The sequence below is a fragment of the Corvus brachyrhynchos genome, unplaced genomic scaffold, assembly GCF_000691975.1.
Source record: "Corvus brachyrhynchos isolate BGI_N302 unplaced genomic scaffold, ASM69197v1 scaffold227, whole genome shotgun sequence".
NCBI lineage: Eukaryota > Metazoa > Chordata > Aves > Passeriformes > Corvidae > Corvus > Corvus brachyrhynchos.
The window spans coordinates 1,325,931-1,351,297 of NW_008239290.1; the positions used below are offsets into that span (position 1 = coordinate 1,325,931).

Here is a 25,367-nt window from a genome sequence, read left to right on the forward strand (position 1 = left end):
CAGAGTTATTTGGAAGTGGGCGGCTGTCTCGTTGTGATAATGTTTTCATAGCATGGGCAAGAGAGACTCCTCTTCCTAAATGGACTGAACAAGGTTATTATGGAAGTGGTAAACAGACTGAACATCTTAAGGGTTGTCTTTTTACATTGTCAGTGGGAGAAGGGGGAAAGGTGGGGGGAGGAGGAGAGTTCTAAAGGTGTGGTATAATTTTTTCTTCTTCTTTTAGGTCTATTAATAAACTTCTTTATATTCTTTCAAGATTAGTGCCTGCTTTGCGTTTCTCCTAATTCTTATCTCACAGAAGGTAAACAGTAATGAGCATTTTGGACCAAACCACTACACTAAATTGGTGTTTCCACCCGGTTACAACAGCAACCCACTACACCCCACTTCGTCTGCCCCTTGATACTATGATCTTTTAACTGTTGGGCACCAGCAGAACATGAAGCCATGACATTACTATGGTGCTTGGAGCCTTAGGCCATACTTGACTCTTGATAGGATCATCAGACCAGGAACTTCACTAATCTTACTTGTATATCCAGTGTCTTGAGGGAAAGGAAGAAAGACCTCAAATCATGGTCTCTTATTTCCCAGCAAGGTGCTCTTAGCACACAGGTATAAGTTGGGCTTAGGTAGGGACTCGGGCTATTAGGGCTTCTCTGTTTATATGAATACTTGAATTCATGTTTACCTGGACCAGGGAGAACAATCACTTGTTAAAGCATTAAGTTAGGAGTGAGCACTAGCAAGTGAACATTTGAATATTAAAAACCCCAGAAATACTTCTGGGGTAGCCTAGCTGAAGAATTGAGCTCTAATAAGTGAAAGTGTAACTGGGAGTTTTGAGAGGAAGTGAGCAGCACTGTAATGCTAATGCCTGAAGACTGCAAAGGAAACCTAAGTACCAGTAACTAGAGGGACAGTATCCAACCATGAGCATCCCTGTCCCCAAAATCCCTGACTGAGCAACATCTATGCTCTATATGCAATACACGAGGAGAATGTGTTGGGACACAAATCTGGGAAGAGTGGCCGATACCCCAGAGTGCTGTGCTGTCCTTCAGAAGGACCTGGACAGGTTGGAGAGATGGGCAGAGAAGAAGCAGCTGAAATTCAACAAAGGCAAATGCAGGGTCCTGCACCTGGGGAGGAATAACGCCACGCACCAGCACAGGCTGGGGGCTGACCTTCTGTGGAGAAGGACCAAGAGTTCTGGTGGACAACAAGCTGTTCATGAGCCAGCAGTGTGTCCTTGTGGCCTGGAAGGCCAATGGTATCCTGGGGTGCATTAGGAAGAGCACTGCCAGCAAGTCAAGGGAGGTGATCCTGCCCCTCTACTCAGCCCTGGTGAGGCCAAATCTGGACTGCTGTGTGCAGTTCTGGGCTCCTCAGGACAACAGTGACATGGAGCTCCTGGAGCAGGTCCAGTAGAGAGTGACAAAGATGAATAGGGGACTGGAACATCTCTCTTGTGAGGCTTAGTGAGCTGTGCCTGCTCAGTCTTGAGCAGAGATGATTGAGAGGGGACCTCATCAATGTCTATCAGTGGCTGAAGGGAGGGTGCCAAGAGGACGAAGCCAGACTCTGCTCAGTGGTGCCAAGCAACAGGACAAGAGGCGATAAGCAGAAACTGAGGCACGGGAAATTCCACGTGAATATGAGGAAGAGCTTCTTTAGTGTGCAGGTGACTGAGCACTGGAACAGGCTGCCCAGAGAGGCTGTGGAGTCTCCCTCACTGGAGGTATTCAAGAACCGTCTGGACACAATCCTGTGCTGTGTGGTCTAGGATGAGCCTGCTTGCACAGAGAGGTCGGACCTGTGTGGTCCCTTCCAACCTGACCCATTCTGTGGTTCTGTGAATTACGTTGCATCTACAGAACCCATCCTGTGGAGACAATAGACAGTGTGTCTGATAGACTATACCAAGGGAAATACAGTTTTTAGATATTGCATCTTGATGTGTATCTTGTCCACGCTGAGATAGCAGCAACTTGAATCCAGAGCTTACATCTCTGATTCTTCCCTGAAGTACTGTTTTTGTCATGCCACAGGTGAAGTAGAACAAGAAACTCACTTTTTAATTGACAGTCCAGAGATTAAGATTGTTAATTATGATGTGGTAGCCTGCCTCACCTTCCTTTCTGCAAGATAGCATATCAGAGCCTGGAGAAGAATGGCTACTATGGAAAAGGAAATGGATAAAACACAAAATTCTCATGGAAAAGAGGCCAGTTTTATTTAACATTTAAAAATGGAAATAAATATACGAGAGGCTATTTATTGGCAAAGTAAAACATGACATTAATTAAGATCACTTTAAAAGTAGCAAGAATCATGAATTTGTAGTCAAGCTGAAAGCACAAAAAAATAGAAAAAAAGCATTTCATAAAATTAATTTCTATGTCTGTAGTTAAGAATATCTTCCTGCATCTGTTGTATTCTTTTCAGCAGATATTTAGCTGAATGTAGAAGGAAACTAGTAAGCCTCAGCATGTGTTAATGTTCAACTCATATATTTTAATGGGCCTGCATCTGCAAAACTCCTGCTGATAGCAAGTAACATGTTAATGAGGTAGTGCAAATGCATTAAAGGCCATACAGACCTGTAACAACAAAGCCTTGAGAATGACACAATTGAGATTAACGGTGTCCTATGGACTCCCTTAAAATCTAGAACTAGCTTGTCCCTATTAAAGCACTAAACACTATTACTACAGCAGTTTGAGTTACAGTGACAGTCTAAAAATAACCAAAAAAGTTGTTTCTACTAAAAGATCTAATTCTCATTACTGACTTGTAACTATTCACCTGGATACTGAAAAACTTTTACTAAGATTTTTTCTCCTTTGACTCTGCAATTGGCAGCCACGAAGATTAAGATGATCCCACTTGTCACAGAATCACAGAATCACAAATTACACTGAGTTGGAAGGGATCCTCAAGGGTCATCAAGCCCAACTCCTGGCCCTGCCCAGGACATCGCCAAGAGTCACACCATGTGCCTGACACCATTGTCCAAATATTTATTGAACTCTGTCAGGCTTGGTGCTGTGACCACTTCCCTGGAGAGCCTGTTTTGGTGCCCAGCCACCCTCTGGGTCAAGAATCTTCTTCTAATATTCAACCTAAATCTCCCCTGACACATCTTCAGGCCACTCCTTCAGGTCCTGTCACTGGACACCAGAGAGATGAGATCAGCATTTGTCCCTCCCCCTCATGAGCATTTTCAGTAGAATTGTTGGGAGCCATGGATGCACAGTTGCCATTAATATCCTAATCCAGCCTGCTGAAACTTTGTAAGTACTGGAGATGAGCTGAAACAATGTATGAAAATAAAGTACAGTTTATAACTGACAATAAGCTAAAAAACATATTTAAGCAGTTTGCTTCTGTATGTCAACAGTAAAACTAGCTCAGCTGTTGAAATGCAATGCTTCCATAGAGAGGTTAGACTTCACGGTGAGAAACCCATCTCAATTCACTAACAAAAGTCAAGACTTATTATTAAATGCCATCATATGCTTGATGTCATTTGATAACCTGAAGCAGTCCTCCCATGCTGTAGCATGGCAATTTAGCTATAGGATTGTGGACCCATTGTAGAAAAAGTCTTTTAGCTTTATAATAGAAAACAAGGTGCTGGCAAGTTATGATCAAAGTCTACAGAGTGTCTGAGATATGTTAGGCAATTTATGTATCAAAACTGGCATTTTCTGAAAATGGATAAAAAGGATAAACAAGATAAAGGCTTACAGACTGGTTTTTATCTGGTGATATTTAAAGTTAACTGAAAATTGTTCTAATAACAAGTGACAACTTACACCTCCTTTGAAAATAAAAATGTGCCTACTGTTCCTCTCTCCACAAGATGTAAGAGAGCAGAAGTGCTGGTGGAGGCTGTACTTACCACAGGCCAACTGAAGGCTGGACAGCCTGGCATAAACAAGCTGAGGAAGGACCACTTTCTGGGAGTGGAGCCTCCACTTGTCCTTGCTTATTGTGCCATGCACACCTGAGGACTCAGAGACTAACATCTAACCCCATAGCATGTTTCTCTTTCAGGTAATTTTTCCCATTCTTCTTCAATCACTATGTTATGTTTTGCTGTATTTTGTTTTACTCAATGTCAGATAATGCTTTAGGTCTTTGGACCTAAAACTCTTTGCATAGAAAGAAGGGATCATGGTTGCCTTGCATGATCTTCTTGGATAAATAATTAGTTGATCTATTTTATGTTTCAGAATAGCAGAATACTTGAGAAAAAAATGACCATGACACAAAAATTGAATAATGAGGTATTCATGTTAATCTTCTTTTATATTTTGCAGAGGCAAATAAATCAATATCTTATAGACCTGCATAAAAATCAGCAAATAAAACTGGCAGATAGTGAATGCAGAAAGACTTCCCATTCATGCCTTAAGTGGTTTATGACAGTAATATATTATTGATGCTCTGTCTCCGTAAGATTCAGGTACTCTCAAAAACAGCTGAGCCCAAATGTCCCATAAATAATTTTCCTACTGTACACAGTGTCCTTGTCAGGCTTTCTGAAATACTGGCTGACCAGCAAAAAGGTAGAATAAAACTATGTGTAGAGTGTAAATCAATCACATTCCTCCGCAGTTGCATGAAAGAGTTAAAGTTTTAAATTTCTTAGCTATGCCACTAAACCAGTCCTTTCCTATCACTTTCTCCAGCCTGTGTGTACCTTCTTCTGAGGTTTTCTGGGATTTGTCCAATTGCTTAGATGTCCCCATATGCTGATTTTACTGCACAAACCCTGCACACATCTAGTATTCTCTCTGCTTCTTTCATTCCCTTCCACTGAGCCTCATCATAGCCTTTTCTAATTTGTTGCCTTGGGCTGCTGACAGTTACCACTTAATAAATGATGTCCTGATGTACATATTTCAATGCAGAGCAGATTGCTGAAGCACTGGTGTGAGACTGCTGCTCTGAATTCCCTACCACTCAAGCACACTTGCTGCCCTGTGTGCTACATGCGGACTTGGTGAGCAAGAAGGGCACAGTGGTGTGGAGGAGAGGGATGGGAGCACTGGCAGCAGATAGGAAGAGGGGTCTCTCTCTGCCCCTGTTCCTCTGCCTGTCCCACAGGGCACAGGTGCTGCCCCAGCCTTGCTGATTCAGCTGCATTGCAGCAGCAGCCTTCTCCTAGGTGAAGAGGAGGCACTCTGCACACTGTCCCAGATGGCCACAGAAATCAGCAGTAAGAAATGGGGAAATTCACTCAGGAAATTTCTTCCCATCTCAGCATCCAAAGCATCACAGGTGAAACTTTCCATAGAGGATACCTGAGATGTCAGATACAAACTCAGATATAGTGTTTGGCCTGTCCTGTTCCTGCATTAAAAGGCTTTCACCACCTCAAATTGTAACTTTAAGACAAATAAGTCACACAAGAGTTGTATTGTTTTTTTAGTATGCAATGTTTTCAATTTGAAGTTATGTAACCAGAAATAAACAGGTTTTACGAGTTATAAATTGTAGATTACATAGATTTCAGTAGGCTTGGGAAAGATGGTTGTGTTGTATTACACCAAAGAAATTTCTGATTGTGTAATTCTTCATCAATGAAAGAGAGCTACTTTGAATCCAATCTGATTCAATGCACAAATTCAGCAAGAAATTGGGGAGTATTTTAAGAGCCAAGGCTCACTAGCACTAACACATCAAACATAAGCTCAGCCCAGCTGGATATTTTAAGGAGGGTGAATGTGTACCTTTATTATGGGAATAAAGTATAAAAAAGTAGTGGTGAACAACAGTAACTGTTAGAAAGAAATGATAGATGACTGCATGGGTGTTAGCAGCAAACAGCAAAAACGACAAAAAACCTTAAGAAGCAACCAAGCAAATCTGGTTTGAGTTAGGTATGATTTAACACAGCTTAAATGTACCTAAAAGTAACAAATAGGCATTCCTCATTAAAGGGTGATGAATCTAATTACTTTTTCAGGGAGCCAGAACACCCTCCATAGCATTCAACAAGTGGCTGCCTGGCTTAAGTGAACAGCTGGTCCTGTGGCAATCAAGGAAAACAGAACTGTTTTCCAGTGTTTTCTTGTGACCTTGAAAGCTTCTAGTGTCAGTAAGATCTTGAAATACATACCTGAAACCCCAGGTTGAAACTCCCCAGTAACAGAACTTCCTAAAAAATCAGTCATAAACTATTTATCAAGAGGTACTTTTAAAATTTTGCTGTGCTTACGTTTATTTTTCACATGCTTTTGAGTTTTTAAAATTCTTCTTAAAAAAAAAAAATCAGTCTTGAAATAAATCTGTCATGACTGAATTCAGAAATCAAAAATGGAATAAATAAATTTTTACCCTTCTGAGTTTGTCAGTGGGACTATTTTCCTTGCAGAACTTCTCAATGCTTATATATCCACTTGAGATTTGTTTGAAGAATAACTCCTATAATGTTTTTTCTCTTTCTATATGAAATTGTTGTGAGAAGTTAGACTGGATCTAAATCAGAATCACAGAATCAGTTTAATTGTTTTACCGGTTTCAGCCAAAATAATAGTTTTTGTGTATGACTTTCTTTTGTTGTTCTTAGCAATATTTTGAAGAAAATTGTGTGAAAGGATTGTCTAAGGACTTTTCCCATAGTTAACGTGAAAGGAAATTTAAAAGTTATTACACAGTTATGCAAAAACTGTAAAACTGTAAACTTTTATTGCCTGTAGCATTGAACATGAAATGATATGGTTCACCATGTAAGCAGTAAGAAGTAAATTCTCTGTAAGTAAGAATTTAATGCATTCTGTAGAAGAATTTACATAGGTATTTTGGGTTCAACTGGTGCATTTTTAAGCAAATTGGCTTACAGCACGCAACAGTATTTGACAGCAAAAGCTGTATTCCTCTTGGCAGAAAATTAATTCAAAAAATGTACCACAGGTACCTAATTGACTCCAGATGCTAATTTAGTTCCTCTAAAATAAAACCCCTAAAACATGTTTTAAGTGGATATATGCAGAAACCAAAATTTGCACATTACAGAACCTCTCCTACTGTCCTGGACAAATAATTAATATAGCCTTAGCAAAAGCAGGAGTCATTTGTTTTGTTAACTTAAAAGAAATTGTTGTCCTTCACTATCTGAAAATCAAATTATTTCTGAGGTTAGTTTTTTCAATTTGGCAGTTGCTACAGTGCCCACACTCATGTCACACCTCTCTCTTTCCAGATTGACAGCTTTCAGTTATTCATTGAAGAGGTGTGTGCTGGTGAAGCCTGGCAGCCAGGCAGAGGAGGGAACACCTGGGGCACCAGGACATGCAGCCTGCAGTTTGTTCTCTGCTGCTGGGATTGGTTCTGCTCTCAGGCAGTCATTTCAAGAGGCCTGGAAGGTCTGCAATGGAGAAATGGGATGAATCTGGTACAGAAGCAGCACAATGATTCTTGCTGTCATTATGTTAGATTCCATAAGGAATTCCTCTCCTTGACTTTTAAGGGGAGAAATAGGGGATGAGTGTGCCTGTATGGGAGGTTCCTATACTCTCCCAAGAGATCTGAGCAAAAAAGGATCCCATCTTAAGTAGCTATAAATTAATGTGTGCTTCCTGGGAAAGAGATAGGGAAGGAGATAAAAAATCCTGAGAAAACATAGAACATGACACTTAGGATTATGAAGATTGGTAGGTATCTCACAACTGGACCACTGCAATAGTTAAGCAGAAGCTCTTTGGGGAAGACAGGCTGTGAAGACAAGACCTGGGGGATTGCTACAGATTGCACAAGTAATAAGGGGAGAAGGTGGGAAAACCTTTAATAACTTGAAGGATCCCCTCAGTTGAAAGCTCTGGTTATCATTGGGGACATTCATCACTCCAATATCTGCTAGGAGTGCAACAAAGCAGGGCATAAGCGATGATTATTTTGTGTAGCTGTGAGACAGACTGACGGAGAAGGATATTCTGTGGATCCTGTTACTCATAAACAATGAAAAACTCATTCTCCAACCAATGACAGACATTGGGAGCTCTGACTGCAGTGAACATAAGCTGAATTTAAGCACCTAAGGGAAATAAAGAAGACAAACAGCAAAAACAACTGGTTTTCAGGGGAACAATCTTGGTTACTTCAGAACCTTGGTAGGCAGGATCCCTTAAGAGGCTGTCTGAAAGGGCAAAGGAAGCAAGAGATAGATTCCCAAGGACAATCTCCTCAAGGTATAACAGTCTGAATAAATGAATTAGCAGACAGGCAGTTTTTGCAAGAGGTAAGCTTGGCTCAACAGATTACCCTTGAGCTCAAAAGCAGAAAGGAAGCTTATGGAAATGGAAAAGACAGCCAAGGATGAATATAAAAACGTGGTCTGGGCATGCATGGGAGGAACAAAGAACACAGAAAAGGCTAAGGTGCTAGTGTCTCCTTTGCCCTAGTCCTTACTGGCATAGTATGTTCTTCCTGGAGAAAGAAGTACTATCCACTTCAAGGAGCAAGCAAATTGGTGACCACTTTGACCAGCTGGATACACACAAGTCCATGGGATCAAATGCTAAGGTATCTCTGAGATGACGCAGCAAAGCTGTGGTCTATTAGGCTTAGAAAAGGTGCGATGACTTGGTAGGTTTCCAGTAACTGGGAAAACAAAGAAAACACCATTCCCATCTTTGACAAATGCAAGGAAAATCTAGGAAAATACAGGCTGGTCAGCCTCACATCTACGCCTAGAAAGACTGTGGAGGATGCCTGTGTGTCCTAAGTCACATAAATAAAAGTAAAAATGGTGACCTAGCACATTCACTGAGGGCAAATCATGACTGAACACCCTGATTGACTTGTGTCTTGGCTGATTCACTGCAAGAGAGGACAGGAATAGGTTTTGTGGTACCTCACAAATGTCAGGGTTTTAAGCTCGAACTCTCTTGCTACTAGTCAGTGTGAGGCATGATGGCCTGACTGGGTAGTTTATAAGGTATGTGGAAGACATGGCTGGACTGCTGGACTCAGAGAGCCATGGCCAATGGCAGTCAGTTACAAGTGCCTCTCTTCGTGTATCAGTATCTTCAGGAGCAATCCTGTTGAATATCTTCATCATCTCCCCTGCACATTCCCCAGGTTTATAGATGTCACAGAACTGGGATGGATGAGAAAATTGTTGGTTTTGATATATTTGAAGAGAAAGGCTGTCATTCATAGAGAGCTTGACAGGAGCATCCTGAACTTCAGCAAAGATGAACACAAAGTCCTGCACTGTTAATACAGCCTCAGCTGCCTAGGGATAGTACTGCAAGTCCTGATGGGCAACAGATTGAACATGTTCCAGTGTACCCCTTTGGAATCAATGGCTACTTGCACATTTGTGTAGCAAAAGCATAACTGAGAGCTTGAGGGATGTGTTTATTTCCCTCTGCTCAGCAGTGAAGAGATCTCACCTGAAATTTCATGTCCAGGTTTGGGCTACCCCAGACAGACAAGACTATAAGATCAACATGCTGAAAGGGGTCCAGCAGAGGACCAGGAGGCTGAGTAGGGGTTGGAGAGCACAAAATGCAGGGAGAGGCCAAGAGAACAGAGGTTGTTCAGTCCAGAGCAGAGAAGACTTCCTCTTGCTCTATTCTGCTGTCCAAACAGTACAGAATAGAAGATGAACTTATTTTCAGATATGTACAAGGAGTCAAGAAGAGGAAATGGCTGCACCCTGTAAGCATGGGATATTCCAGTAGGCTTATGTTGTGATGTGAGAGACCGGGGAGAAATTGCCCAGAGAGGTTTATGAACCTCCATCCTTGCAAATTTCAAAATGTGACTCAGTGAGGCCCTATGTACCCTGAACCAACTCTGAAGTTTTCCTTGCATTGAGTGGGGAGTCGGAGTGGATGAGCTCTAGAGGTCCCTTCCAACAAACATTTCTTATGATGCTGTGCTTCTTCTGAATCAGTCTGGTCCTGTTTTCTAGCTGATTGTTGTAACACTTTGAAAGTGTGACGTATTTTGACTGTAGAGGGTCTTAAAGTTGTTCTTACCTTTTTTCTTAAATAGATATTGGATTATTATTGTGTGAAGTAGGAATATTTTTGTATATGTAGAACTTAACGTGGACCATAAAATTGCTACACCTCCACATCTTTAAAATACATACAACATGTTATGCATCTCCAGCAAACCATGTGATCGTTATGACAAAAAGTCATCCCTAATGAACCTGACCTATGTTGTAAATATTTGGAGTTTCTAAACATTTTTTTTCCTGAAATTAGATTTTTACTTCATGGAACACTTAGACATTATTTTCCTGTGTAGATAGCTACTGCCTCTCCTTGATATTCTAGAATCTAAAATCTTCCTCTTTATACAAGAAAATGGCACAGTAAACTGGTACTGTGCTGAAGCTGGATACATTCTTGTTTATTAAGAGTTTTTCTGTGAACTGGCTACTCCGTATCCAAACAGCTGTAACACATGAAATTCAGCTTCCAACTTTGACCTTGAGAAATGTTTGTCTTGACTTTAAATTTGTGAAATCTCTACTTCTATTGAATTTGTACCACAGAAGACATTTCGGGGATTACAGGGGTTTCTTGGTAAACCTTTTAAATATTCTACCTCAGATGTATGGGAAACATTTTTGATTTTTAAGTTCAGGCAGCCTATCTTGTACTTGAGAAATCATTCTTTGCTACAACCAAAAGGTAGAATAGCTGCAGCTTCCTTCACATTACTAAAAGCTTGTATGATTTTAAATGAATCACTGGTCACTTTTTCTACAGTCACAGAAAGCAGCGTTGTGAAACAGTCATATGTTCTCTCCTGCCTGTGTTTCATGCTGCTAATGTTTGGCAAAGGATATTGTATTTGTGTAGTGTGGGTTTAAAGTGTGCTTTTAAAATTGTAGTGTTATTGCCTTTTGCCCTCTATGGTGAACATTTATGGAAAAAACCCACCACAGCAGGTTCTTCAGAGAGCTGATGAGTAAAGAGATGTAGTTCCAGGTGCACACTGGGAGTAGGGCTTATGGTGAACCACCACCCTGTTGGATGGAATGATGCTGCTACCTTTGTATGTTACCATGTATACCCCCTATATGCATGACAATTTGTCACAAATTCCAGAAGATATTTATGGACCATAAATCCATTAATGAAATATTTAGACTTCAAGCGTGATTCCACAGTCAGTTTGGGGACATACATGCAATTGATGGGATGAAGAGAATAACTGATGGGGTTCTGCATCTTATTTTCAGATGCAGAGATAGGATATTTGCCAGGAGTTCCTTGGCTGTGTGACAAGCTGACAATAATTCTCAGTATCCCGCTAACAGCTCTTTTCCATCTGATGCCAACAGATGCCCCGCCTAACTTTCTACTAACTGAAGATTCATCTTGGGAAAAGTTCTTGCTAAAAAAAGCCCAAACATGTAAATCTTGTGAGGAAAGAAGGTGGGGGAAGCAGAGAGGAGTACCAGAGGCCAAAGTTGAGTAGCAGCTGTTGGATGGAGGATGCTGAGTAATGGATCTCTGCACCAGGAGTCAATGTTGAGATTGCTCAGATTTCAACAGTGGCAATGGAGATAAAGTGTGCTGGCAGCATCACTGGAAGCCTCTGCACCAGGAGTCAGTGTTGAGATTGCTCAGATTTCAACAGTGGCAGTGGAGATAAAGTGTGCTGGCAGCATCACTGGAAGCATTTGCTGTAGAATGGAGGAATTTCTTCACAGAAAGGGTGTTAAGCATTGGAACAGACTGCCGAGGGAGGTGGTGGAATCACCAGCCTTGGAGGTGTTTAAGGAAAGACTGGATGTGGCACCTAGTCTTGTTGACAAGGTGGTGTTTGGTCAAAGGTTGGCCTTGGTGACCTCAGAGGTCTTTTTCAACCGAATTGATTTTATGATTCTGTGAAAGACTTTACATTGCTCACTGCAGAAGGAAAACTCAGAGAAAGCTTACAGCCTTTCATGGAAACACATGCTTTTTTCACAACAGGTAGACACTACTTCTTATCTAGAGCTAAAACATTTCTTCTCTTTGCGGCACTGAAAATTTGCACAGTGATTTACTCATTATCTCTATGAGTAAGATGCTTTTTATGTTTAGAGTGTGTTTTCCTTCCAATTAAATCTGAATTTTGTTGTCAGAAAAATTACCCTTAATAGTCATTAAATACTAAACTGAGTGGAATCAAAATCTTGCAGACATTCCAGCTGATATTTTATCCATTTTATATTTCAAGAAAAGAGAAGTAACCAGCATAATTTGAGAAATCATTCCTCTTGCTTGATCAATAGCTTATGTAAAAAACTTTCCAACAGACAGAAAATTCCTGGAGTATAATTCTTCAACACTGCTAATCTCTCAAATTAAACTCCACCTAGGCGCGGATGTCTCTTCCCCTGGAGCACTATTTATCGTAATAAAACTTAAATATAGGCTTGGCTTACAACTGGCCCATAAATTTAGGTACTTTATGTCCCATTGGTTATGAACCTGTTCACAATCTTGCCTGCAATTACTAAAATGTATCACTTGAAATTTTTGCTGAATTTGTGTGTTTAAACTATTAAGTGCTTGATGCACATGTAACTCAGAGAAGAATTTAACTGCATCTTAACTTGAGAGAATCCATAATAAATTGTTTCTATTTATTTCAAAGAAAATCAGAATGTCTTCTGCTGCCTAACATCTGATAAAAACACCCATGTATCACTATTATGAAAGACTGGAATTTCCACCAGTCATTTCAGCCAGTCACATATTTTGAGTTCTATACCATGCCTCCATTAGACATTTTCTCTGAAAATAACAGGAGGGTAGCAGGCTTTTAAAAACCTTGGGCTGAAATGAAATGTTCTGTCTGATATATTTGTACTGTCATTTTAGCTTGGGTTTGAGCTCACCCTTGAAACTGAACTTTCTAAATAATCCTCCTTCAGATTTTATCCGTGCAGCCATTCAGCTGGAATGCCATATGGGGAGACGCAAATGCATGATGGGTGCTGGCTGCAACCTCACTCTTGTCCATACAGGCATGGGGAGCAAGCAGCCCAGGGCATGGCGAGTAGGAACCCACACTCACAAATCTAAAAAAATCAATATTAAAATAAAACCTTTGAGACTTGTTGTTGTCAGTGTGCCTGTGATCCCATGCCCCTCATTGTAATGACCTTTTCCCCAGTACTTGCTAGATTGCCAGTTGTTATGTGAAATATCAAAATGACAAATGTCAGCCCATGAGTGTCCAGGAACACTGCATTGATATGAACATTTACTGTGATGTTGCTACTTTAAAGATGAAAATATTATAGAACTTAAATTTGTGAGGAAGGTGTCATTTTCCATTGTGAATACTAACCCAATATGCTGTAATTTTTGTAATGAACCATGTGGACCATGGCTTTTCGTCTTTCCAAAGAAGCTTTGGAGAATACAGCCTAACCTGTAAAGCAAGTTAGATGCCCCGAGATGCATAGCCCCAAGCTCCTTTGTTTTTTGAGTGAATCCCACAGCATTCCTATCCAGCCATCTAGATATCTGTATGTCAGAAATCCATTATGAGTCGGCCTGTGAGTCTCTGAAATTCAATGACATCTGGAAATTTGATTGCAGTGCGATCTAGTGGATGAAATTCAGAGCCAGGAGTTTCTGACTCCTCAATGCTTATCTGATTTTGCTGCAAACATATTCCCTATCATTAGGCAAGCTATTTAAATGCCATGCCCGGGTTTGTCATGCTGCACTAATAGGAGCAATAAATACCATGGAACCCTGCTAATTAGATCACCACATACTCCTGCTGCTGGTCAGGCTGGTGAAAAATTGCTGTACTATAGCTAGAAGCAAATACATATTCTTCAACTATGCTACAGATATTTCCAATCAACATTAGCTTTTACAGGAAAATAAGCCATTGTTTTCAAGTTCTTGTAATAAATATATTTCTTAGGATAATCACACGGAAGTTAATGTTGAGAGAAGTCAATTATTTACATTAGTAAATGTCCAGAACAGTAAGGTTTCTCTGTGCCTGTACTGCTGGGTGTTTTGAAATTTAGCATGTGAATACACTCTGCAAAAGTAAATTGCATATAATTTTTTATCCAGCATCTACTTTTATGCATATACCACAATTAGTAGTAGGTCCAGTGAACATGAACACTTCTAATTACTTCCATATTGTCATGTGATTTAAAATGAAGTCTTCTGCTTAGTACTAAAGCATTTTTCAAATTATAGCACAGACTGTTTAGCTATTTTGGCAGCTTTAATATAGTTTACAAAGGAAACAGGAATTATAAAGGTGTCATATGCTGGATATTTGCAACCTAGTTGTAAGTGTCAGGAAGGGCTCTGGTTAGGAGATATATCTCTCACTCTCATCCTCAGCATGACATTTTCAGCCTTTTTTCTCTAGCAAGTTCAATGTCCTTCAGATCTAAGACTGCTGCTGCTGCTGTTCACAGTCATTAGCTCACCTTTACCCTTTGTTATTTCATCCATCACCTCAGGTGTTTTGTCTTTTTGTACTTGGTTTATTAGATTTGCAGGGCAGAGATCATCTCTTGCATTTTGCATTCTCTAAGTCCAGTGAAGGCTGATATATTTTATATTCATAAGTCACGTTCACCACTTAAACTGGTGAATGTTGCTTCTTACCATTCATATGTCATAAATTTCCATATTGGTTAAGTAATGACATCAATCAGAGCATACTAATCTAGATTAAATCACAATTAAGGAGAAGGTTGTTACATCTTAATGTTACAATTTGCTGTTTGAATACAAAACGTCTCATGATTTTTGTGTGAAAGGATGGACAAAAACATTTCTGTTTTGCAACCAGGACTCCCAGTATGTGTCAGCATGGAGTGACAGCAAGGGGCAAAGGCAGAGTGCTCTGTCCCATTGCTCCTGCTGGGAGGTTGCAGAGCGATACTGGCTGCTATGTGTGGGATGCAGAGCCCAGGAACAGCTGTCAGGAGCTGCACCATCCCTCAGCTTTCTCAAGGGTGTTGTCAGGGGACTTCCAGATGATGTAGTTTATCCCCACAGTTTTTTCAGAGTAGGAGGTAGGGGGGGGATCCTAGGCCTTAAGTCACTTACGATTAATAGATTTTAAAAAAGAAGACAAAAATTACTTTTGTCTCCAAAGCAATGATCACGATCATTTCTAGAGCATCAGAGTGCTATTATCATGTAAAATCTCTTTTCCAGCCATCCCAAAGTGTGGGTATTCTTGCCGCATTTCCCCATGGTTAATGGCTACACAAGGAAAACACTACAGAAGTTGGCACCAGGCTGTCAGCACATTAAGAGGAGGACAGGGACTTCCAGCCCTGTCTCAGAAGGCCAGCTGTCCATTTAAGCCTGTTTGTGTCTCCTGAAGTGGCACTGCAAGCTCCTCAGCTGCACTAGTGCCTGTGCATGGAGATGGGATCACTGTCTTCTGCTCCATCATTCTAGCGCCTCCCATAACCACCAGCATGGAGACATGGGTGTTCTGCTCGGTGTATCTTTCACAAAGAGCTCAGCTAGAAAGAGGATTGCAGGTTGAGGCTGGTTTAAAGCTGATGCCAAGATGTCTTAGTTAAATATGTTCCAAGGCTTCTGCTGGAGGTTCCATCCTTACCACAGCCTGATGTCCAACGTCTCCTCTTAAGCCACTGCCACCCCACTGCAGAACACAGATATGCCACAAAGGTAAGGCACTCTGAAATCAGCATTCCTGTGAAATTCCGTGTCCAAATTGTGAGTTAAACCATCTATAGTCCTGTTGAATTTATGGTATTTCAGCCTCTGCATGCAAAAACATCTAATTTTAAATATATCCATTTAATTATTCAAGATAGTGCACTATTATTATGTTAATACTTTAACTTACATGTTTTTATGGTTTTGTGCTGTCATCATTTCTCATATGCATCGCTTTAGATAACTTTTTTGGATGAATTGTGTGTAATATGGCTAATAGTCACTGTAAAGATGAGGAAATGCAACTAATGAAAAAGTAGATGAAATGACTATGTAGGGTTATGCGGGCTATATTTGGAGGCAGTTTAATTCTCATGCACTAATGTATTATATATGTAAAATATAAACATTCCTTAGTTTGCACTAAGTTTTTAAATCAGCGATTTGAATACAGAGGACTAAAATTATCTGTCATTAAAAGACATACACATACATAAAAAATAATTTACAGAGGCTTTATACTATACCAATTTTCAGGTGGTGAAATTTTCAAAAACTCTTACCTCTGGCCAAGTTAGGTTGTGATTGCAATACAATCTGAGTTAAATTCACAGTAATACTACACAGCATTTGCATTCAGTAGGTCCTAAATGCGCTCTACAAGATACCAGCATATATTTTGTTCTTTTACAGATAATGAGGAGATATATATGTTCTCCAGGCTGTAGCACGCATCACTAACAAAACAATATGTACAGGCATTTGGCCAGTCACTGTTCTCACTCACGCAATAAAACAAACAGGTATGAATTAAAAAAGTACTCCCAGGGAAGTACATCCACTGTCTTGGTGAAGTCAGAGGAATGGTTTCTGGCACAGATTTGACTCAAACCGCCAGCAGTTCCCAGCAATCCCAAGCACAGCTTGGGAAATAAAACCAGTGAGTCCCAATAGGGAATTTGGCTATGACCATCCTCTTTTAGATGATTCTACAGTACATACATAGCCCTTTCCTTGCCAGTTGACCTCCACTCAAGCAATGGCATGATTGCAGCCCAACATAGATGGAGCCATACAGTTCATTGTGAAACTCAAGGGAAAATAATCTCATAAACAGAAATTTCAGGAAAAAAATCCTGTTCTGTCAACTCTGATTTTATTGTAAGCACCTATGATATTTTATTTAAAACCCTAATTTCGGGAAATAAGTGATTTCATTACTACCTTCCTTTTAAGAAGCGTCTTCTTGATATTCTTGAGATGCACAGTTCTTTTTTAGTTTTATTTTCTCTTTATTTTAATTTTTAATCTTGATTTTTATTATACTAGAAGGGAGGAGCTGCAGAGAGCAGCTTCATACTGCAACCTGAAGTAATTCTAGCGCCACCTTTTTTGGGAGTCAGTACCATGCTGGAGATGAATAAAATCACTTCACATTGCAAACTCTGCACTTTAACCCATGGAAGAGGTTTCCTGTCATGGGGATAAATTTTTTCTTTAGCTTCACATTTTACCAAGTCTCTCCAGCCTAAAACCACTGTAACTCCTCAGAAAAGCTTGTATTAGATGACAGACGCAGAGAAAGGGACTGGAAAGAAAACCAAAGACCTGTCTAGCCTTTGAAAGACCTTCCATCGACTTTAAAAGCCAGATCCCAATTTGTCATTTCTTCTGGGTTCTTAAAAAGAAACCTCACTTGAATTCAGTTTTTGACCTTAAGGGAACGGTGATTTTGCGGCAAAAACTGCTAATGAGGTTTTTATGGTCTGACTGAAAAACAACAGCATAAACCAATGGCCAGTGTATGAGCTTTTGAGCTTTTACATCCACTGCCAGGAAATTATTTTCAGAACCCTCTCCTGAAGTATTGTTTAGTAAAAGCTCAAAGGTGAAAAGTGAGCTATCAGTAAGAGCAAGATGTTTCTTGCAGAGACGTATGAATAAGCTTTAAATTGATATATTTTAAGTGTTGATGCTTTATGATATATGAAGTGTGTGAAAAATAAGATTACTGTTTTAATCATATCTTTTATTGGCTTTTCCTGAAATTATAATAGCAATAAAGATGGATGTTGCAAAGAATCAATCTTAGCCCTGTGTTTTATGCTGACCCTTCCTGACATCTGAGCTTCTGCAACATTGGAAACTGACATTATTACTTGTTCAGCGCTATCAAACTGGAAATTTCACCTTATTAAAATGCAGTTGCTATGGAAACACCATAGTTCTGTGATTTTTGCTTGCGGGCGGTATAGAAAAAATCTTAGTATCAATATACAAGTCAGTACATGTCATTTTAAAATACCTTCTTGGTTCTCTGATGCTTTTATATACCAGTAGGAAATGTAAGATGTAGCACTTTATCTTAATGTGCTGGAAGAGTGAAAGACACTTTTCAACAACAATCTTGGGTGTATGCCATAGAGACCTGGACAGACACTCCTTCTAAAACTGCTTTCTTTTTTTTATTAAAGCTAACACTTCTAAAGGCCCAGTTCCTATTACTTTTTTTATTCATACTTACTTACTTCATTTGAATATTTTTATTTTAATCTCTTTGTCCTTGGGGCTTAAAGGCCTCTATTCTTTCTTGAGAAGTCTGAAAAACCTTTCAAATGTATATCTGTTATCATCATTTATGACAAGGAAACACAAAACCTGGTAAGATTTGTGCCTAGGATGTAAAAGAAGCACTGAGTAGAGCAGGAAGAAAACTGCATGCAACACTGCAGACTGACCTTTACACACTTCACCATATTAGCATTACCTTTTAAACTGGCCTTTTTTGACAGTTTAATTTTCTTATTCTACCTTCTGTCATTTAGGTCAGGAATATATATTCAGCTTATCATATTCTGGACAGCCAAGGATTTATTCACAGATCTGGCACAGATTTTCTGGATGTGTAGCATAGCCATGGGATATGAATTGAGTCAGAGCAAAGGTTTGGTGTGAATAAATGTCTTATTCACAATCTGGTCAAACACGGATGCCTAAGAGCAAAGATCTTTTCTGATGTTTTCTTGCAGCCTCCACCAATGCAGTTCAGGGTCCTCCAGGATGGATTTTCCCTTCCATAATTTTGTCTAATGCATGGTTTGGTCAGGTAAGTTTTATGCAAACCGAAAACCCCTGCTGTGCTGCCCAAATTTTGCCTGGGGATTGTGTGAAGAACCTCACTGGTTTTGAATTTGCCATCTGATTATCTCACTTGATACTCTCTAGTTCCTGAATTACTGGAGTCAGTAAGAAATCATGAATTAGGTATGTAATGCATCTTCTCCACATATCCATGACTTCATAAATCATTATTGCATCATTCCTAGGATATTGGTTACAGGCAAGTCACTGCAAGTTCATTCTCCTGTGTCTCACCTTGAAATAGAAATAATGAGAGCTCTCATTTTCAGAGAATACACATCAATGCATACTAAAGAAACCACTGTATTAAAGTTGGAATAATAACTAAGATTATGGCAATGGATTGGTACTAAATATGACTGAGTGAAAAGAGAAGCATCTCAGACCCTTCTGCACCTGTACTGAGAGTGACAGACCAGGGTGGGCTCTTCTGTATGGGCCACTTATTTTTCAGCTGCTTTGGCAAGATATTGTCAAGAGAGAAAGGGAAGGGGGCTGGTCACAGTGATTCAATTGCTGTGCTGTGGAGCAGTATGGTTTCCTGTGTTTGGATTGCTGAGGCACTAAACATTCTGAAAAGGGAAGCTTTGTCAAAAAACAAAGCTTGTACTTGGCACTGGTGTGGCTGCACCTCAAATCCTGTGTTCGGTTTTGGGCCGCTCACTACAGCAAACACATTCAGGTGCTGAAGCATGTCCAGAGAAAGGCAATGAAACAGGTGAAGGATCTGGGTATGAGTCTTATGAGGAGCTGCTGAGGGAGCTGGGGTTGTTCAGCCTGGAGAAAAAGAGGCTCATCAATGACTGTATCACTCTCTAAAACTGACTGAAAGGAGGCTGTAGCCAGGTGGGTTTACTTCTCCCAAATAACAAGTGACAGGATGAAAGTTGTGCAAGGTGAGGTTTCAATTAGACATTAGAAAAAATTTCTCCACCTGAAAGGATGGTCAGTCACGAGAATAGGCTGCCCACAAAAGTAGTGAAATCTCCTGGAATTATTTGAAAAATGTGTGGATGTGACACTTAGGGACATGGTTTAGTGGTGAACATGGCAGTGCTAGGTTAACAGATAGACTCCTACTTAAAAGACATTTCTAACATAAAGGATTCTATGATTCTATGACAGTATGTTTATCCTGCAAACACATCCTGAAGCATTTCTAGTCAAAATAGATAGCCCTGTGATAGTAAGGTTGAGGTTTATAAAAATGCACTGAGTACCATGTTGTCAATTTTATGTGTTGAGTAAGTGAAGTTTGGAGGCTATCACTTTTTCCAGACATCGCTGAGTCCTCCTCCTCTTATTAATTGAGGTTTTGCTCCTCTCTTCAGTTGAAACCAGATGGTGACTGACTGTATTTTGGTCACCCATAAGCACAACTCTGCCTGTGTGATAGTGGGGGCTGGGTGGCTGATTGATGCCTAGAACAACAAGAGTCCAGTTGGGGAGATATTTCAATACAGCAACTTGAACATGCAATATTTAAATCTGAAGAGAGGATGTACTGAGATACGTCTGGGTAAACTAAGGCTAGGACAAAAAGGATTTAGTTGAGCAGATTTCTGACCCATGCAAAGAACCTTGAAGTGAGCAGTCAAATGGAAATCCTTGTAGTAAAATTAAATTCATTGCCCTTGTAAGAACTCATTTCTTGCTTAAGCTCTCCTTCAGCTCTGCATCATTATATAAGTACATGTCAGTAAATTCACAGTTTTCAAATGCCTTGAAAACACTGCTTTTAATGTGATACTGCTTTTGGTAATTCTACCCTGATACGGTACTATTAGAAATACTTTTTCTTCCTTGGTAAAGAGGAACTCTCAGGAGACTTGTTCTCATTTAACTCCTGCATAGAACCCAAGGGACTTCCATAAACTGTATTAGTTCTTGGAATGGCTACATTTTCTTCCTTATTTAATCTTGAGGGGGAAAAAAGGAGGTTACATTACATTATCTGAGGTTCACTAACACTCAAGAAGTGAAGCCACTGGGTGCACAGAACTATTATGTGCCCCATGTCATTAATCTGAAGGAATGTATTTTTCATTCTGAGAAGTCTGAGTCTCTTAGCTATTCAGTAGAGTTGTAGGTTAAACTTTAACATGTTTGGTATAAGTGCCAGGTGTCCAGACACTTGGTAAGAACAGTGGTGAAACCTAAAAACTTAGAAAAATCAGGCTGTTGCTTCTGCAGAGGAGCTTTGGCAAAGCAATGTAGGAAATGGAAGGTGGTTGCTTTTTTCACATTTCACAAGGGCACTGAATCTTTCCAGCCCATTTCTGTATTGCAGTACACCCCTGAAGTATGTATTTGTTCATGCTAAGTTTTTAGGAGAGCAGAAGAAAGACAGAATTCTGTTTCATGGTTTCAGAGTATTAAAGGTCTGAAGGGTCCAGCCTTCTGCTAAGCCAATTCCATGTCACACTGGTGGGTGGCAGTTCATGTTGATCTCTGTGTTTGAAACCTTCCAGTAACATCCACACATTTATTCATGGGTTGTTTACACCTGCTTGCTTTTGTGCCAGCATCTTGCACAACCGGCTGTGTTCTGTTTTGGGTATTATTTTCTGACATGCACAGATTAAGTACTCAGTGGCACCTGGGTAATTCAAGAGCACGAGGACCATTGAATTGCACTCCCATGTCAATAATTTGCAAATTCCTATTCAGATTTCTTCACCTTCTTACAGTGTAAATAAGGATCAAATACAGAAAAAATAACATAAAATTCTACTTGAACAAGTTGAGCCATGAGCTACCCTCCGGGTAGCGAAGGGGAAGGAGAAAAGAGAGTCCATTATTTGAACAGCAGGCAAGTACATAATGTGATAAAAATGATGATAGTTTTAGGGAGATATTAAAACAGTATCTTTGTGCTGCTACACGACAGGGCTCTAATTGCTAAATTAAATGACACTAATTAAAAATGCTTAGTCATTATCATAACTCCAGAAAAATTGTTAGAGACTTCAGAAATAGAAATGCTTCAGGGATAAAAAAAGCAGCAAAAAATGGGGGAAAAAAGCTTGATATACAATGCAAGCTGAGTTGGTTAAATACTCAAAATAAAAAGTAAGTGTCAACATTTTATTACAAAAAAGATTTTGCTCTTAGGTAATGGTAACTATTTATTATGGTACGGTAATGAACCAAATTCAGAAGCACTCCTACTCTTGCTACATAATTTCAGTTTGCTGGTATTCCAAATTCTACCATGGTTGCATTCAAGTAATTTTTACAAGGTATGTTATACCAGGTATGAGCAGTATAATATCTGGAAATGTTTTTTCATCTGCTTAATTTATTATGCACCAAGGACTTCATGTCATAAGGAATTCCATTCTGGTTGAGTAGGCTGCTGTAATAGCAATTTGACATCCTTTTGCTGTCACTCATAACAGGAACTCAGATAGTGTTCCTATCTTAGAGCTGCTGTCTTTGATAAAAAGAATGAAAAAGATTACTTCTTTCTCTGAAGCACCTCCTGATATTTGGCCAGGTATACATCAAGTAAACTGCACATGGCTGATATACAGAACCTTAAATTTACTTAAAAGTTGATTTCTGATAAATTCTTAAGCTTCCAATATTTGTGACCCTTTCAGTGCTGTAAAAAAAATACCCCTTAAATACAGTATTTAACAAACATCTCTGAAATTCTTGAAGCATTAAAGAAGCCTAGATTTTAGAGCATGAATATCAGTGGTAACTTCTGAGCATTGAAGAAAAAAATTCTAGTGAAGATTGAAGCCAGCATCCTTTAACAGTATATTATTATATAGTATATATTATATAGTATATATTAACAAAATATACTACTCATAATAAGCTATTTCATTAATACTCCTGGCTTGCTATTGCAATTAAACTTCTGTTGTTCCTCTTGTACAAACTGGTAATTTCAGCTTCCTTGCACTAGCCTAGCACTTAAATAAGCACTAACCTGCTTATTTAAGCTCTGACTGGCGTAACTGTAGCAACATTACAAAGAAGTGGAATTTTCTATGATCCGACAGTCATTATTTTGGGTAAGCAAAGAATAACACAGCAAGACAATCACTTGTGAAATAACAGCTACTTTCATACTCCCTACCTAATTTGCTACAAAACTGGAAATAGAAATTGCAGCATCACTAAGTCTTGGCCATTTTGGATACGGTAAAGCAGAAAGCACAGCTTACTCTGAAAACAAACAGTGATGACCACATTTACAGCATTAAAAGAGAAATTCATCAGCTGTCCTACCCAGGTATGCTTTGATAAAACTTCACAGGTATCAATTTTCACATAGTAACCATAGTCCTCTCACTCCAGTCTCACAATCACTTCTCATAGTTGTTCTGTGACTTTATCTTTACAAAACTAATGCCTTTGAAATGGGCTTTTGAGTCTGTAGTAAGAAAAATGACACCAGACTGACAAGTGATAGAACGGGATATAGACAGCATAATACTTCAGTTGAAATAATGCTTAAAAAATTACATTCTCAAATTTAAGTTTGAATAGCTTAGAATGACTTTTAAATTTCACAGGAAACTTCTGCCGATTGTTATTTCTGCCTGTATGCTCTGTGCACGTGTTACATGGGAATGCTAGAAAAATCTGCATTCAATGTAGAAAAAAACTAAGAAAATATATCTGGAGCTCAGAGCAAGGTTTGTCTTCCTCTAAGAGCCTGGTTGATCAGCTAAATTCTTTCTTGTGCTCCACTGAGTTGATGACCATACAGCTCTCCAGGACATCCATATGGCAGATGTGGCAAAAGATTTCAGCATACTTGTATCCCGCAGGGTAGATGACTGTAGGCCAAATGAGATATCTGACTTTTTTTTCAGAGGTCTTAACAAAGGCATCTAATGTCCCTTGATGTGAACAACCTCCACAGTGTCTGAGACATCCAAATGGGATTGGCAGATATGGTACTTACAAGGGACCTGTGTGCTTCTACACCGGTGTCTGGAGACAGGGTACCCTACAGCATCTAAACTGTCACTGATCATTCAGGTTGGTCACAGACCATACTGCAATATTTTTCATAGCAATCTAAAGGCAGACATGTAATTTATAATAAAAAATTAACATGGATAGTTTAGGCATATTTTTCCTCACAGAAGACCTATGAGCAGATTTGGCTTTATTTGAATCTATCCATTACTTAAAATTATTAGCACTTTTTATTGTTACAGTTTTTATATTCTGTAGATCCACTGCACTTAATTCCCTAAACATTATTAATATTTGATGTTCCAGTTCTGCTGTTTGTTGGGGGACAATGGCACAAGGAAGGAATGTATATATGTTAGGTTAGAGTCCTGCATTCAGATGTCCCCGGCACTTCTCACTGGTTTTCCTGATAATATTGTTATATTTAGGTGGAGTTTATAAATTCTGTAACTGGGATAGTGAAAAATTGCTCTAATTGGTTGTTTATTTGGTTTAAGGGTAAAGTATTTGCTTTGCTCTTGCAACTCCCACAGTCAGTTGCAGCTTAGCCACTGCTGAGGGCAGGTGAAGCTTTATCTCAGCAATGAAGATGTCAGCCACCTCTCCAGATCACTGTCTCTCTCCATCTGGAAGGTTGCCTTGAGATGACCACCTTGTGGCACCCTCTGCAATCTGGTGGTGCCTTATGCCATTGTAAGAGCCGCAGGAAATAAGCTACATTTCAAGAAAACATTTGAGTCACACACAGGGAGCTGAAAATGAACAGCGATGTTTAATGTTCCAAGATGCAGAAGGATTGATAGTCCTTTAAGTCACAATTTCAGTAGGAGGAAATTAACCCACTTGCTAAGCACAGCAAACAGACTGAAACAGATCTGCCCCCAAGCCTCTTTGCTTTACTTAATGGCTTAATATAAAATATAAAACTCAAAAAATTAGCAAAAATCTCCAGTCAAACACTGACATCTTACATTTGTGAGGCTGTCTGGGCATTTTAGAGAATTTTTGTACCTTTGCTGTTTGGTGACATCTCTACAGGTCATAAGAAGCAAGTTAAGGATATGTTGGATTAAATAACATCTCCTGTCCAAATAATCACCAATACCTGTGAGCTTTTTAGTGGTAAAGTATTGGCACCATTATGGAGAAAGATATCTTACTTTTGAACTGCAGAAAGAAGGACACTTTATTCTAGAATTGATTTCTTAATGACATTTATATTACCAAGTCTCACTTGATAGGAAAGAATTTGGCTGGACCTTGGCTAGGAACACTGTAGGTAAGTCCATGACTACCACTGCAGAGGCTCAATTAAGTGCTTATCAAGTTCAATATAAAAAAGGAGAGATGACAAGACTCACGATGGGTTTAATCAGGAGAATAACCCAGCACGATGTATGGCACATGGGATTTTCTTGCCTAATTAGTGTGGTAAGGTGGCAAATGTATTGAATTGCAGTGTTCACTGGCTTAATCAGACTTCAAGATCAATTGCTATGCAATCAATGTGCCAGTGAGCAGAGGTGCAAGATATCATGGGCTGATTCTCAAGGGTGGATTCAATGCTTGGGTCTTCTTCCCATTTATAGTAACAGCTGCTAACTCATAAGGTCATAG

The 25,367-nt window shown here is 39.5% G+C and overlaps 1 long non-coding RNA gene across 1 annotated transcript in view; it reads left to right on the forward strand.

Annotated features, from left to right (window-relative positions):
* The window catches only part of LOC108448225, a 21,792-nt gene extending 6,038 nt beyond the window's left edge, over positions 1-15,754 (forward strand). Inside the window, exon 3 of the long non-coding RNA XR_001864042.1 lies at positions 15,743-15,754. This is a non-coding gene — a long non-coding RNA (uncharacterized LOC108448225). The remainder of the gene's footprint in view (positions 1-15,742) is intronic.
* The last annotated feature ends 9,613 nt before the right edge of the window (positions 15,755-25,367 follow it).